This window comes from Saccopteryx leptura, chromosome 3, assembly GCF_036850995.1.
Source record: "Saccopteryx leptura isolate mSacLep1 chromosome 3, mSacLep1_pri_phased_curated, whole genome shotgun sequence".
NCBI classification, from domain to species: Eukaryota; Metazoa; Chordata; class Mammalia; order Chiroptera; family Emballonuridae; genus Saccopteryx; species Saccopteryx leptura.
The window spans coordinates 194,209,769-194,226,151 of NC_089505.1; the positions used below are offsets into that span (position 1 = coordinate 194,209,769).

General features: G+C 41.6%; 1 protein-coding gene across 4 annotated transcripts in view; it reads right to left on the reverse strand.

Moving 5' to 3' along the window:
* The window catches only part of ATXN1 (ataxin 1), a 577,099-nt gene that overhangs the window by 457,750 nt on the left and 102,966 nt on the right, over window positions 1–16,383 (reverse strand). For 3 of the 4 annotated variants that reach the window (XM_066377106.1, XM_066377108.1, XM_066377109.1), the window contains one exon: window positions 15,977–16,091. The exons of the other annotated variant lie outside the window; for it this stretch is intronic. The gene's annotated coding sequence lies outside the window, so the exon portion shown is untranslated. The remainder of the gene's footprint in view (window positions 1–15,976; window positions 16,092–16,383) is intronic. 4 annotated transcript variants of the gene reach the window in all.

A 16,383-nucleotide genomic window follows, 5' to 3' on the forward strand; every position in this document is an offset into this window, starting at 1 on the left:
CCTTGAGAAGTGAAAAAAGAGAAAAACAGAACACTCTTTACATTTGGGTCATAATTCTGAAAACAAACTCTTTAAACCACTAACACTGGCTTTTAACTGGGTTAATTAACATGGCAAGACCTGTGAAGCACATATCCCTATTTGTGGGCAATTATAAAATTTCAATAATTGGAAGCAATCCAAGGAGACATCAAAGGAGAAAAAAAGGATTGATCAGTTCCAGAAAACCCAAAATAAAGCTAATTCTTATTGTATATATTCATATTCTTCCTTCTCTACTACACAAGTAGGTAAAGTATATATATGTAAGGGTATGTGTGTTTATTATAAAAGAGCAAAATTAAAAAAAAACAGATTAAAAAGAAAAAAACTTATCTATGTATGAATTACTTCAAGTTATAAATAGTTTCATAATATCAACCTGGTATTGTTACTATGGGCCACAGCCATGGCTTAGAAATGTTTTTATTTCATTTATAAATGTTTCAATTTTCTATAACAATAGCCACTGTGCTGGGATGGGATCTGACCTGTGTCTTTGTCCATAAAACAATCCCGTGGCCTGACCTGTGGTGGCACAGTGGATAAAGCGTCAACCTGGAACACTGAGGTCGCCGGTTCGAAACCCTGGGTTTGCCTGGTCAAGGCACATATGGGAGTTGATGCTTCCTGCTCCTCCCCCCTTCTCTCTCTCACTCTCTATTCCCCTTTCCCTCTCTCTCTCTCTCCTCTCTGAAAAATTAATAAAGTCCTTAAAAAAAAGTTATATAAAAAAAAACAATCCCATAAGATATGTAAACAAGAATTCAATTTTCTTTAAGTCAAAGAAAGCAAAAATCTGGTTGTCAGAACAAGAATTACTTTCTGTGGGATATTCTAGTTCAATGAAAGCTATTCAACTTGAATCAATTGCTGTATCCATTCTCCAATACACAGCAGATTTATATTTCAGAAGGTTTTTGAAAGAGGACAAAATGTTACTGAAATATCTCTCCCATTCCTTTTGTCCTACATAACATTCCATGGGCTGAACTCCCAACAAGGGGTATATACTTGTCAGCTTCTGTTTGCACTTGTTCTATTCTAGTTTGTCTTTGTTGCAAATTTTCAGTTTTGACCCTTTCCTGACAAAAATTCATAGACACCTTTTGGTTGCATTACAACTTGTAATTTAAAAATACAAAACACTACACTTTTTTCTGTACCATTGCCAAGCACTTGTAACTTTTTAAAATAAGCCCTGCTATTTAAATCAATGACAGAACATTTTTTGTAACTACTTATGTAAACACAAGAAATCCAGGGAGAAAATTATTCCAATTCAGCAATCCACACATTCCTACCCAAAAGCCATCACTTGAGTATTTAAAAGCTAGATCTGTGGCGAGAGACAGGGTAGAGCTAGATTGAACAAGTCTGAGCAAGATTAATTTATCCTCCACTGCCTCCGCTCCAGGTCATCCCAGGACTATGCCTATGGGAAAATGCCAAGATGGAAAAAACAGATTGGTGCCTATTTTCTAGTATATCTTTGTAAAGACTCAACAAGAGCCCAAGAGGGAGTTGCTACTCTGCAAGGGACAAAAGGTGTGTGACTGCAAGGTGATCGAGTAGAACATTCAACATTGTCCTGCCGGGTAAAACACTGGCCACTTAATGACTAAGCCTGAAACAGTCCAAAAGCAGTTGGAAGCAGATTTCAGACAATGGAAGAGCTAAAACACTGGTTCTCAGGGATGATGTCCAAGAGGAGGTCTCTGAAGCTGGGTGTCCTCCTCTAGGGTGGCCCAGAATAAAATGGTGATGCATTATGCCTCCTGGCGAGTTCACATATACTTTGAACGGCAAAGACACCAAGTCCCGTGGACTTCCAACGAAGATCTTGGGGCAAGAAGAGATGTCCACCAGCACTCTGTGACCTGTTAGAGAGAAACATTCTTAGCTACTCCATCACCAAGCAAAACTACCCCGCCAGGCTGTATCACCTTGACTCCTAGGGAGAAGGCAGGGAGAGACTGGGAAGGGGTGGGGGAGATGCCTAAAAGAGAGATGGCCTTCGTCACATTTGTAGTGTCACTAATAGGCTTCCACATAGAAAATCTAAATTCAGTCAAGTCTAAAAGCGAATCCGATGCTAAGTATTTCTGAAACTAACAGCAGGGTCGTCAGCCAACAAATTACTTCTGCAAAGAAAGAAAAGGCTTCATGATTATTATACATGATTCTGGCATCAAGAGAACAATGTTTTTACTAAAAGATTAACAGCTAGATGTCATGAGACAGTAGATTCTCATGGAAGCCACTCAGGGTCCTGCACTGTCTCTCTCCAGTTCAGGAGGCATAAATCTAACCCACAGGCAGCTGAGGGAGCGCCCCCTACCCTCTTCTGCAACATCCGACAGAAAGACAGCAGGGACCTACAGATACAGAAATGATGACTGAACACATTCCCATCCACATAGGGAAGGACTTCTCAGAGATGGCATCAGATTTCAAGATTGCATATACAAGATCAATTGATTTCTGACGTTTTTAACCTTGCTGACACAGGTGCATTAAAGGAAAGACCATTCTAGAAGCTCAATTTTAAAGGTGCAGTGGCTGCAAAATGGAAAACACTCTCTGCCCATCCATCAAGTGGAAGCCTAGGCATGACAAAACCATCTAATGTCTAAATTTATAATGAAAAGTTTTCAGGGATAACTAAGGATTCTAGCACTACTGTACTTCTTCACCTTTCGGCTTCATCTCAGACTTGCTCCAGTGGGCCAACTTAATTAAGCAAAGTTATATCTTTTCAATCTACAAATTCAGAAACATAAGTGCACAATTCCTGGGGTATCTGGCCCTACAGGTGATGGAGAGGGGAGATGAGCTGTGGGTCAGAAAGCCAGGGGTACAGCAGAGGCCACATGTACTCAACAAACCCCTCAACCTCTTAGGGTTTCAAAACTGAAAAGGATACTCTCCGGTCAAGGAGTCATGACTACTCCATGAAACAATGTACCCAAGGCACTCTGAATTCTGTTAAGAACTGTATCGGCTGAGGTAGACCCATGACACACTAGCCACTGCACATGGTCCAATGACTGTGGTTTTAAAACTGTATTTACTAAATCAGGCTGAAAAACACCCACAAGAGAAAAGGGTAGTTTTGACTAGGCCCACAGAAAAACAGAAAAACACGACTTTCAGCTCAGTGAGTCTTTGAAAACTCTGAACATTTAAAAGGGAAAAGTTAAAAAAAAATTTTTTTTTAAATTTTAAAGAAATCATTGCTTGAGACTTCAGGGCAAAGAGTAAAAAGTATACAGTTTAGAGATAGAAACTCTGAGATTAGTCAAGTCAAGTCATCGAATGTTCTCTGCACAGCAAAACAACAAACAGGTAAACAGGTAGAGTTTGCTTATTTCCATAGATTAACAACCCTCTTTCCAGGACTTAAGAATGATATGAACTGTGATTTGCAGATTTTGTTTCGAGAGGCTCATATACTAGTGGTAAGACTCATCTTTCAAGGTCACATGCAAAAATATTTTTCTTCCTTTAATGTTGCTTCTTAAGCAATTCGGCCTATTTTAGTCTCTAAGATGACTGAGATGGACCTAAGGCTTTTTGGGAGGGGGAAAAATAAAAGTCTACCAGCCTTTTGCAGCTGGTTACACAGATTTTAAAATAGTACTGTTCATCAGATAAAACTGAGATGGCAAAAGAGACAACCTGCTCCTTCTGAAGAGAAGGAGAGGTCCAAAGGGTTACAGAGGCTTTGAAAGAGTAAGGAAGCCAAAATAAAACACCCAAATTTGGGCTTAGATGGTATCACCATATTTCCTTCAAACCTGACAGAAAGCAAGGTTTTATATGGAAAGAGATTTTAAAACCACCAGATCATCTTTTCTCCTGTCAATAAAACAATAAATATGCCTTATGGGCCTAGGACCACTTACAAAAGAAAAAATAATAATTTCAGATCAGTGGCCAGAGGGAAACACTTTTTTCTTCAGATCCTTATAAAAAGGCTCTCTCCCCCAAAAAGCTACAACTTGGGGTCACCCTTCTCAGTGGTCTGGGCTGCAGAGCTCAAGGGGATGCCAGAGTTGAACTAGAAACAGAGCCTTGGAAAGGGGAAGAGCAATTAAAACAAAATTCATCCGGAGTCTTTTCTTCCTCCCACCTGGAACTCCATGGAACAGAGCAAGGCAGAAAGGACTCTGGGGCACTTCCCTGCAGGGCACTGTGACAGACAAAGGGCCCAAGGCTTCAGTTTCTAATGTCCGGCTCCCTTTTCCATAGTTGTCAAAACTTCTATCAGGAAGGACCCAGTCCCCCACATTAATGAACACAGATGAACACCCTCTACCTGGAAAAGATATCCTCACCTCCCACTAACAGGGCAACTTCTAGACGAACTCCTATGCAAGAGAGAGAAGATGAATGGTCAAATGGCCAGCTTACTTCAAGGGACAGATACCATGGTCAGATTGCCCTTCCAGCCCTTCAGTCTCATCCCTCATGCCTGAGGTTATGCACAGAGGGTTTCAGAGTTCCCTTGTCCCCTCTGAATGGTTCCCCTGTCCATGTGCTGCTTTATCTCAACCTGACCAGCCTTGCTTAACTCCAGAACTACTACTCTCTACCAGATAAAATGGTCTCCTTGGAACAATGATCTCAGGGGGAACTTTCACCTGAGTGGGAGAGTGGGTCACCAGCAAGCTTGAGGGAGACTGCTGGAGGCCAGAGAGCAGACGTAAGGGAGGTGAGCCTCAAACTCATTCATTTCATTCAACAGGACAGCTGTGTTTCTAAGAATCCCCATGTAACTGAAATTCAACAGGAATTTTTTCAATACAAAGATAGTTTTAGACATTCAAACAGCAAGGACTATTTCCTGCATTAAATTTCAATAATAGTGCCTGACCTGTGGTGGCCCAGTGGATAAAGCGTCGACCTGGAACACTGAGGTCGCTGGTTCAAAACCCTGGGCTTGCCTGGTCAAAGCACATATGGGAGTTGATGATTCCTGCTCCTCCCTCCCCCTTCTCTCTCTCTCTCACTCTCTCTCCTCTCTAAAAAATTAATAAAAAGAAAAAAAAATTTTTAAAAAACCCTTAAAAAAAAAAGAATTTCAATAATAATAAATAATAGAGTTCTGTGTGGTTGTAAGTATACTATTATAAAATTTAAATATCCCTGGGCAAATCCAGAGTTCTATTCTATGTATCTTTTGTTCTGGAAAAGTCATCATTAGACCTTTCTTTATTTCTCTCTCCTTAGCCCAGCCTTCTGGCACATGTTTGTCACCTACCTATGCTACTCAAATAGATGCCACAGCTTTTCCTACCACTGTGGTCCACCGGGCATATGGGGTTCCAGACACAATAATTACACAAGTCATGGTCTATCATTAGATGAAATCACATCCAATTTGTATCATAAAAATTCATATTGTTGGGGAAATAATTTTATTTATTGCTGGCCTACTAGATATCAAACGCCAAAATGAAAAATAATTAGGGGATTGAGGGCTCTTCTGTCCCTGAGCTGGAAAAGGGGGCTATGAAATGTTACAAAAGGGGAAGAGGAAGATGCTCTGGGATTCCAGACAGGGAGGACACATGGAGTCCCAGGGCTCCCCGAGGAAAGGGCTCTATGCTAGGATTTTAAGAATGAAGGAAAGTTAGCCAGAGTTGGGACAGGGGAGTTAGATGGCAATAAAGGGGAACATCATGACAAAAAAGCTGGAACACAAGAGAAAGCAAGACGCTTCTATGGAAGAAATGCTATGTGACTGAAGTGGAGGAAGTAAGAAGCAACAGAAAAGAAAGCAAGGTCCCCAAACCTCCTGAGCAAAGTTGAAGATTCTGGGCTTTCTCTTGAGGGTCATGAAAAATCGGGAGGGTGAAGAAAATCAGCTGTCTAATAGGAAGAAATGATCATTTTGGCTTCCTGGATGAAAATAAGTTGGACCAGAACATCTCAAAAGGTGATTTAGGAGGAGGAGCACGTATCAAACCATCCAGCCCAGCTAAGCCACCAGCCCAAGTTCAGATCTTGAGACCAGACTTCTCCAAAGCTCAGTAACTAGAAAACTGCTCCCAATCTCCCACCTGAAGAACTCCCTCAGGGACAGCTGCAGCAGGAAGGAAGTGGGGTAGCAGGGTCCTCTCTAGTATAACATGGATGAGAGTCAAACCCAAGGAGCCCATTCTTCATCAGGGCAGCCTGGGTACTAACTGAGTAGAAAGTGAGAAGACTCTTGGATAGCAGTATGACTTTGCCAGACATGGAATTCCTGACTGATCTCTTCAGGTCCAAAAGAGGAAGACTTCCAGACTTCCAACACATTCCCTTTGCCGGACTTCCTATGAAAAACATGGGTTAGCAACAGAGGGGCAGAGAATCCGAAAGTGGGCAGAGCACTGGACAGCTAGGAAACTACCCCAGGGTGGGCAAAGGTTAAGGAGAAGGCGTGGACAGCAGGTTGGAGGGAAAGAGGAGAGAGAGCCCCTAACAGCAGAAAGCACTAGGGTCTCAACAGTTCCCAAGGGTTGAAGTGGGCAGATGAGAATGAGAACTATTCTCAGCAAAGCCCAGCTGTTGGCCAGCCTGATGCAGAATGTGAGCTGCCCTAATTTCATGTCTTCCTTCCAGGTTGGCTCTGGGTACAATCACAGAACAAAAAAAAAGAGATAATCAAAACACAAGAAAATAGAACTGGGGACAGCTGCAGCAAATATGATTTAAAACAGTGGTCCCCAACCCCTGGGCCACAGACTGGTACCGGTCCATGGGCCATTTGGTACTGGTCCGCAGAGAAAGAATAAATAACTTACATTATTTCCGTTTTATTTATATTTAAGTTTGAACGATGTTTTATTTTTAAAAAATGACCAGATTCCCTCTGTTACATCCGTCTAAGACTTCCTCTTGACGCTTGTCTCGGTCACGTGATACATTTATCCATCCCACCCTAAAGGCCGGTCTGTGAAAATATTTTCTGACATTAAACCAGTCCGTGGCCCAAAAAAGGTTGGGGACCACTGATTTAAAAAATATATCTGGGCCCTGGCCGGTTGGCTCAGCGGTAGAGCGTCGGCCTGGTGTGCGGGGGACCCGGGTTCGATTCCCGGCCAGGGCACATAGGAGAAGTGCCCATTTGCTTCTCCACCCCCTCCCCCTCCTTCCTCTCTGTCTCTCTCTTCCCCTCCCGCAGCCAAGGCTCCATTGGAGCAAAGATGGCCCGGGCGCTGGGGATGGCTCCTTGGCCTCTGCCCCAGGCGCTAGAGTGGCTCTGGTCGCGGCAAAGCGACGCCCCGGAGGGGCAGAGCATCGCCCCCTGGTGGGCAGAGCGTCGCCCCTGGTGAGCGTGCCGGGTGGATCCCGGTCGGGCGCATGCGGGAGTCTGTCTGACTGTCTCTCCCCATTTCCAGCTTCAGAAAAAAAAAAAAAAAAAAAAAAAAATCTGGCCTGACCAGTGGTGGCGCAGTGGATACAGTGTCAATCCGGGACTCTTGAGGTCCCAGTTTGAAACCTCGAGGTTACTGGCTTGAGCATAGGCTCATCCAGTTTGAGGGCAGGTTCATGGCTTAGGCCAGGGGTCCCCAAACTTTTTACACAGGGGGCCAGTTCACTGTCCCTCAGACCGTTGGAGGGCCGGACTATAAAAAAAAAACTATGAACAAATCCCTATGCACACTGCACATATCTTATTTTAAAGTAAAAAAACAAAATGAGAACAAATACAATATTTAAAATAAAGAACAAGTAAATTTAAATCAACAAACTGACCAGTATTTCAATGGGAACTATGCTCCTCTCACTGACCACCAATGAAAGAGGTGCCCCTTCCGGAAGTGCGGCAGGGGCCGGATAAATGGCCTCAGGGGGCCGCATGCGGCCCGCGGGCGGGCTGTAGTTTGGGGACCCCTGGCTTAGGCAAAGGTTCACGGGCTTTGCTTGAGCCCCCCAGTCAAGGCACATATGAGAACCAGTCAATGAACAACTCAAATGACGCAATTACAAGTTGATGCTTCTCATCTCTCTCCCCTTCCTGTCTCTCCCTCTTGCTAAATGTGTGTGTGTGTATAAAGAGCTCATATGCATAGAAGAGAAAATATCAAGACTCCCATTTGCTAATTGTGTAATAGAAAAATAGTAAATAAACATATATGGAAATGTTCTATCTGAGGAGAATCAAAGGAATGCAAATTTTAAAACCAAGAAGCCCATTCAATTAACTAAAAATAGTATGTCTCATAATTAATCAGGTTGAAGACACATTCATAAATCATTAGTAAAAATGTAAACTGGTACCAGCCTTATAGAAAGCAATTCAGAGCAAGCCCCCTCTATTGTAGTAATAGCCTTTTTATGTGATTGTGTCCAAAGTAAATACTAAAATATATGAAGATATTCACTACAGCATAATAGTAAACAATCAGAAACAACTCAAATGTCCACAAATACAAAACTTAATATTAACATAAAACTTTACAGAATATTATATAATCCTTGCAAATGATAACTGTAAAATCTAGGTTACAAATAAGAATGTTTATGTTAAGTGGAAAAGCAAAAAGGAAAAAAGATATGTGTTAAAATTTGTGAAGAACTAGAAGACATCACATAAAAGTGAATATGATTTAAGGACCGGGATGGAATCAAAGGGAACTTTTACCTTTACTGCCTTTCTTTTATTACTGTAACATACAGACAACAGATGTTTAAAATATAATATTTCTATCAATCATGTAGCTGGGAGCAAACTCTTCTATGGAGTAGACTGACCTGCAGAGAAGGTCACGGCCAGACCAGTGGAGGGTGTCTAGACCTTCCCAAGTTTCAAAGGTCCATTTGGGATTCAGACCCTGCCCTGGAAGGGATCTGAGGGGCTCCCATAACTGAAATAACCCCAAAACACAGCTCTTTCCTTTGATCTTGTTTTTTTTTCCAGCTCTTAAATTCTATGTCTTCCTCTTCTTTCTTTTTTTTAAAATAATGTATTGATATCCAACCATATGGAATATATACATGTTCATCTGACCCTTCTAACAATCCAGTGGGATGAGATGGCATCCCCTACGGATGAGGAAATTAAGGATCACAGATTTAGAAAATGTCGGGCCTGGGTCACACAACTGTGGAGCCGGGGCCACAACTCAAACCTCAATCTCTCCTTCTTCATAGCTTTCAGTTTAACCACAATAAATACTGCCTCTTCCCTCCTTTTCTCTCTCCCTATGAAACAAATAAAACAGAACACTCTTAAATGTCACCTCTTCTTGTTTACACTAACTGACAAAAGGAACTATTCAGATGGCAAGGCACTGAGGGATACCAGTACAGACTGCTTAGGAATCAGGCAGCAAGACAAGGTAATGCTGCACACACCAACTGCAAAAGTTGAAGCTGAAGGAAATTACTTCAAGACTCGAATTTGCACCTGCAGGTGACACCAAATGATGTCAAAAGTATTTCTACTTGCCAATTAAATGCAGGCTATCACCCTTGATACTACTGCAAAGGAGGGCAGAGATTGTGCACTCTTCTTGCAGAAAATCACTCCACAATTGGCTGATTCTCTCCAGTTACAATGCATCCGCCCTAGAAATGGATGTTGGTTGGGGCATGGTAGCAAGAGCAGTAAAAAGGAGCAGAGGAACCATTAAGGTATGAAACTAATATAGATGGGGTGATAAATGATATTAGGCACCGCTTACGACTCACTCTATAAATAATGGCACAATAATAGCCAAAATGTAAATTCTAATTAAATATGAAACCTAACAAAGTCAAACAACAGCAAATGATGTTTGACAGAGCAAAGGTCTTGAGCAAGCCAGGAGGATGAATTACAATACAATCTATTCATGAAATCGCACACTGCAAAGACAGAGGAGCCGAGCAGATCCTTTCTTTCAACTACCTTTTTATTTCTGCAGGTGGGGAAACTGAGGCCCAGCAAGGTGGAGTTGAGTGGCCCAAGTCACCCTGCAGCAGAGCAGGAGCAGAAACTCCATCCTCAAATCACCAGTCCACATGCTTCCCAGCATACCACACACACTCTGCAGGATACTGAAAAGCTACTCCATTCAAAGACTTATTTTTAAATGAGCATTAAACATGCTATAAATATTAAATTCCTTCTTAACAATTTTCAAATGCACAGGGGCACATTAAAAAAAAGAAGCCTGGTTTTGATTTCTTTTGGAAAATGGCTCAGTGTTTAACCTAGTATTGAGTGAAATATTAACAGGTCATATAATGGTTTCAGTGTTCCTTCAGTAAAGCTCAACAGTATTCAAAAACCATATCCCCCCCCCCCCCGCCCCCTAGGCCTACAGGAGTTTCTGGAGCACACATTAAACTCAACGCTCTGCTCTGCTCAACAAGCCCATCACTGTTAAGTAACTCATCAGAAAATAAAGAGGGAATTACCAAAGGGGAATTGCCAAGCAATTAGTTCTCTGAAGCAGATGACAGACAACTGTTGTAGGGAGGAGCTTCCCAGTTAGTCATATGCCACAGTCAGAGCCTCCTAATCTGTAAATAAAAAGGCATCACATATGATTACAGCTGGGATGGAGGCTGGGGCTGCCAGGCTACAGCACAGAGGGAAAATCCCAAATCCTCTTCCGTTCTGTGTGTCCATAAAGCAAGAGATGTTGCTCTAAAGACTTTGTTTTAATCCTTAGAAATTTTCATTCATCATAAGAAAGATGAACTGGCCTTCTTCTAAGAAGCAAAGTGATCTTTCTTCTCTATCATTCTGACATGAGTCAGTCCAGTGGTCCAGAGAAGGAGACAAGATGAGACTGGGCAGGACAGGGACGAGGCTATAGAAGATCTAAGCTGCCTGACAGCTACCCACACTGAAGCGTGACCTCCTTTCACCGCACGTTTTGTTCTCAGAGTTCGCATTTAGCACCACCCCACCGCCTATCAAACTGGAGAGATAAATAGTTCCTATCTGCCAAATCTTGCAAGCTGAGCAATGACCCAGTGAAGTTCTTTGAAGAGTCAAAAGTTCAGCGTCTCACCGGGACTCCTGATGCCAAACATTTGGAGCCCAAACACAGATAAGCATATTGCCACTGTCATCATTTTCAACAGTTAATTATTGAAAATACATAGGAATATGAGAAAGAGTGAAAGAAAACACCACAAAGACAGCCTGTATGGGACTCTGAACAGACAGGCAAGCATCAAAAAGGAAGGCTCATGGCCCATGAGACCTTCCTTGATCCTGACCTCTGAGAGTATAATGTACCTCTCTGTTATGGTTCTTTAGATATTACTCTTAGACATACTTTGCCTTCTGGACTCAATGATAAGCTTCATACAGAGCGGGCTTAGGCCTTGAGAGACAGTGCCTGGCAGCAGTTAGGGAGTACAGGCTGGGATCCAAGCATGGCCTTACCATGTAAGAACTGGTCAATCTTGGCTAGTCACTTGTTCTCTCTGTGCTTCAGTTTCCTCATCTGTAAAATGCAGATAACAGTGCCTACCTCAGAAGATCACAACAAGGATTAAATGAGTTAATACACAGTAAGTAAGAATTATTCATCATCTCTCAATTTCTTTTAGGGCCTCGCTGGCATAAACTTCTCACATAATAGATGCTTATTAAATATTTGCAGACAGACAGAGAGATCGGCCCCTGGAGTTACTTTCCCCATCCCTCTCACTCCTGCCCTAGCTTTTCTGTCTTTCACAAAAGTTAGGTAAGTCACTGCCTCAACTGTCTCTAAGCATATTAAAATATTGCCTACTAACAGCAATGTAACCAGATAATTTTCAGCCTTCTCCTTCTTTTTGAGCCAAGTACTTTTAGGATCTTTCACCCACCCTAGAGTCAAGGCTCAATAATTTTATATTTCTTCTTTTCTATAAAGTATAAATGGGAAGCCAAATTGTTCAGAAAACTATGCTCTGTGTGTGTGTGTGTGTCACATTTAAAAGAGTCCATATAGAGCTTCTAAAGTATCAAACACATCCATATTAATGTGATTTATCAAAGTACAATAAATTAATTGCCACAAAAATTAACAATTGCTCCAGAGTCAAGTAGATGGCATAATGTGATTTACGCACATCACATGAGATGAATAAATCAGTGGTGGGAGAGATGAAAGGAAATGCTGGAATTGTTACTATGACAGAGCTTGACTGAAAACCTTCTTAATAAAACTGTTTAGAGGAAAATAGAAGAATTGTTTGTTTAAATGAAAAGAGACACTGCACGCACTGAATTTCAAAAGCAGCATTCATTTTCAACACACATATATTAGGTTTAGCTAAAATTAGCTCAAGTTCCTCTTTTTTTAAGGTCTAACAGTAATAAAAGTTTCAGCAAGATCTCCTTGAGCTGAGTTGCAAGGTGCCTGGACTTGCAGGGCAGCCCCGTAGTCCCTGCCCAGGTACCAGCCCCACTTCTCCAGGGCCTCCCTCCACTCAAGGTCTTTTTTTTTTTTTTTTTTTTACAGAGACAGAGAGAGGGATAGACAAGGACAGACAGACAGGAACGGAGAGATGGGAAGCATCAATCATTAGTTTTTCGTTGCGCATTGTGACACCTTAGTTGTTCATTGATTGCTTTCTCATATGTGCCTTGACTGTGGGCCTTCAGCAGACCAAGTAACCCCTTGCTCAAGCCAGTGACCTTGGGCTCAAGGTGAGCTTTGCTCAAACCAGATGAGCCCGCGCTCAAGCTGGCGACCTCGGGGTCTCGAACCTGGGTCTTCCGCATCCCAGTCCAATGCTCTATCCACTGCGCCACCACCTGGTCAGGCCACTCAAGGTCTTACAGAGGAAACATACAGAGTCTGTGTCTCGCCAATGCTCCAGCTCCTCTCCACTGCCTCTTACCTTCTCTCTACCTATTCTACACCAGATGACATAATCCCTGAAATACAGTCACCCCATCCTGCCTGTCAAACTTTCTGCCAATCACAAAACCCCAAAGTCCAGTTTCAAAGATCACTTTTACGCCAATGACTCTTCCAATTTTATCTCCAGACCTGACCTCTCAGCAATTTTATTCCCACATCCCCTACTGTCTGCCGGACTCCAGCAACTCAGATGTCCACAGCACCTGTGCTTCAGCCACAACAGCCTTGTCAGTTATACACCATGTACTTCCTTGTCATGTCCCAGCCACGTCAGTGGTCTTCCTCCTGCTCTCTGCATCTCTACCCACATAAATGCTAACTAGCCTTCAGAGTTGAACTCCAATGACCCCTTCTCCTCAGGCTCTTCTCATTTCATCCTACTCAATATCACTTTTCTGAATTCCTTCTGGGTTAGAACGTATCCCAGGAAGTACACCCACCACACTCTGCTTTGTCTCGGTCATTTCTGAACATTTTTCTTTCCCCTACCCGACCATGAAGAATACAGATAGTATAAGCTCTTTCGGGTGGCTCTGAACTTTCATTCCCACAGGACCATGTACTAGTTTTAAAAATGCACAGTGAATAAGTGAATGAATCATTTCTTTACATAGGGAGTGCCCATGAAAAAGTTAGGTCATAACTCTGCTATAACCATATTTTATTCACAAAATAACTAAAATCAGGAATAATTGTAATCTAGGTTTTAATGTCTTTAAAAAATAATAATAACAGAGTACAAATTTGAATGACACTATTTCCCTGCCCAGTTTGCCATCAATTGTGAGAACTCTAACAAGGCCATTGTTTATGCAAAATGTTTAAATAATGCTTACAAGCTTCCTTTAAATGTAATCAGAAAATGTCAGCGGCTTAAAATCCAAGGTGACTCTGTACTACTTTGTTGTAATATAATACAAGTATTCAGACAACACTTAGACTTGCTTACTATACTATAAAAACCTCAGTCTCATCTCAGTCAGCTTGCACATACTGATCAAGAGATAAGACTTTCTGATGTATTTTCACAATAAAATTCTCTTTTAAACACCACCAGCTTTTCTACAAATTGAGTATATATTAACCACACATGCAATTAAAGTACTTCCCAAAAAAACTTAAATGGAAATTTTCTGCCTGGCATATAATTATTAAAATTGGAAACCCCAAAAGATAAAAGTAGCAGTAAGGCATCTTACCGTTCATCATTCAACTGACACAGACCTTAAGAAGCTTACTTTTGCACGTAACTCCGGAGTTATTTTATGTCTTTTCACAGACCATCTCCCTAACCCACAGCCAATAAAATGTAAAGTATCCAGTTCCAAATTCCACAAGGATATGTTTGTGATAACTTCCTCCCACCTCTACCCTGCCCACCCAACAAAGACTTCTCTGACTCTCCTTTCTGGCGCAAAAACTTCACTCAAGTTTTTGTTTGTTTTTACTCAGATCACAAATACTGTATATTATGTATACAACTCATCAGTTCATCTTACACCAATAAAAAAACAGTGCACATGTATCCTAGCCCAGGAAGAGAGGTGTGCAAACACAAAATTCAGAAAAACAAATAAAAGTCTCATTTGTTTTGCACAGCTGCAAATGTCTACAGTGTTAGTCCAAAGACCAAGGTACAGGTATATTTACTTGTTCCTAGCCCTATATGGTCCTGGAGCAACCATCACAATATAAGAATATTAAAATTACTCTGTCAAGATATAAGTTACTTGGTCAGAATGGTAGCTTATATTCATGGATCACAAACCATACAAGCCAGGCAATACCCTACCCAGTACATGTATATTATTCCATTCCAGCCTCACAGCAGCCCTAGGAGAAGGTTGTAATACTTTCAACACAAAGACGGTGAGGTATTGAAAGGTTATAGGAAGGCCTAATGTCACAATGGCAGCTCTAGACAGATGGTCCTAGAGCTCCATGCTCTTATCTTAGATATCACAGAACTTATATGTACCTTAAAAGCTGGATCTTAGGTAAAGAGAAGGAGCACTTTCTTAAAACAAACTAAACAAAACAAAAAAACTGGTGAATCGTTTTCAAGATGAACATTTTGGTAAAGTAAATATCTACCTCTTAACAAATTAGTTGAAAATCTGTATCTTTATATGTGAAAAGTGGACTTTGCATCTTACCAAGTGAGGAAATAGAATATGACTCGAGAAGAGCCCCGGAGACCACCCAGCCCAGAAGTTCCCACACTGTGGAGCAACAGCAGGATTACAGAAGACCATTAAGGTTCATTTTGATTCAACAGGTCTAAGACTGAGTCCCAAATTCTATTTTATTTAGCTCCAGGTGATTCTGTTGCCCAGCCAGGCTTGGAAACCTCTGAACTAGTCTATTTCTACAGCTTCCAGCAGCACTGCTCCCAAGGCAAATAGATAGAGAGACTCTTATTTCACAATAGCCTTTGGTTGTGTACACCAGTGTTCCCAAACCCTCACTGCTCAACTTGTGTCTAACTTCCATCTCTCCTGACTTCCTCTAGGCAGTATCCTTTTGTCCTCTCTTCAACAGAGAACCATGAGTCATCGACCCTGTATACACCCTGTGTCTGCATGACTTTCCAGGCCAGAAAAATTTACTGTATATGAGGAAATCAGGAAGTTGTAAAATCCAAACAGACACAGAAAGATTCAAGATTTAACAAATACTTGTTCCCACTGAACAAACAGGCCTCTGTCTCCTTTTATGTGCCCCTCCACAACAAAGAAACCTAAAACATGAAAACTGTGCCTTAACATAAGGGTTTGGTAGGAAAACATTCTCATTGCATTAAGTAAAGGTGACAAATTAAAATGATCAGGCTCAAGCCCAACACGTAATAACCGATCATCACCAAGTCAAATGTTGACTTCTTTATTAACCAATTAAATGAAAACAAAAAGAGACATACTTTAACCCAAGTTTTACACAAACTCTCTTAGCAATTTCTCAATTTCCAACACAATATGGTTTGCAAAGATAATTAAACAGTCCACGAAGTGCATGGCTAGTAGCTGATTTTTCCAGGTCAGACTTTACCCTCCTATGAGAACTAAAGAACATCGCAAAACTCTCACCTGATACATGATGCACTTCCCTGTGGTGGCCCTGGAGGAGGAGACTGCTGAACAAGGATGACAAACAAATCTGCAGTTTGAATGGACCACCCTGGTGACTTGCTGCACGATGCTCCTGCAGTGGTCCAGAAAGTGTAGGAAAAGAAATCAAAATGAAAAATAGAACAAACTGCTTTAAAAACGATTCCACTTAAAATGTCTATGCACTGAAATCATCACTCTTTAGAACATCAAATTTTGCATTTTGTTTCATGAGAATTACCCAGATACCAGTCAGCTCAAAAAGCAGGTCTGGTTTTACTCAGCAGGGCTCGGAGGGAGGCCAACACACAAAATGGTCATCCCTTCAACCAAACCAAGAGCTTGGTCTCCCCATATGAGCAAGCTACTGTCATTCTTTTCTCTTG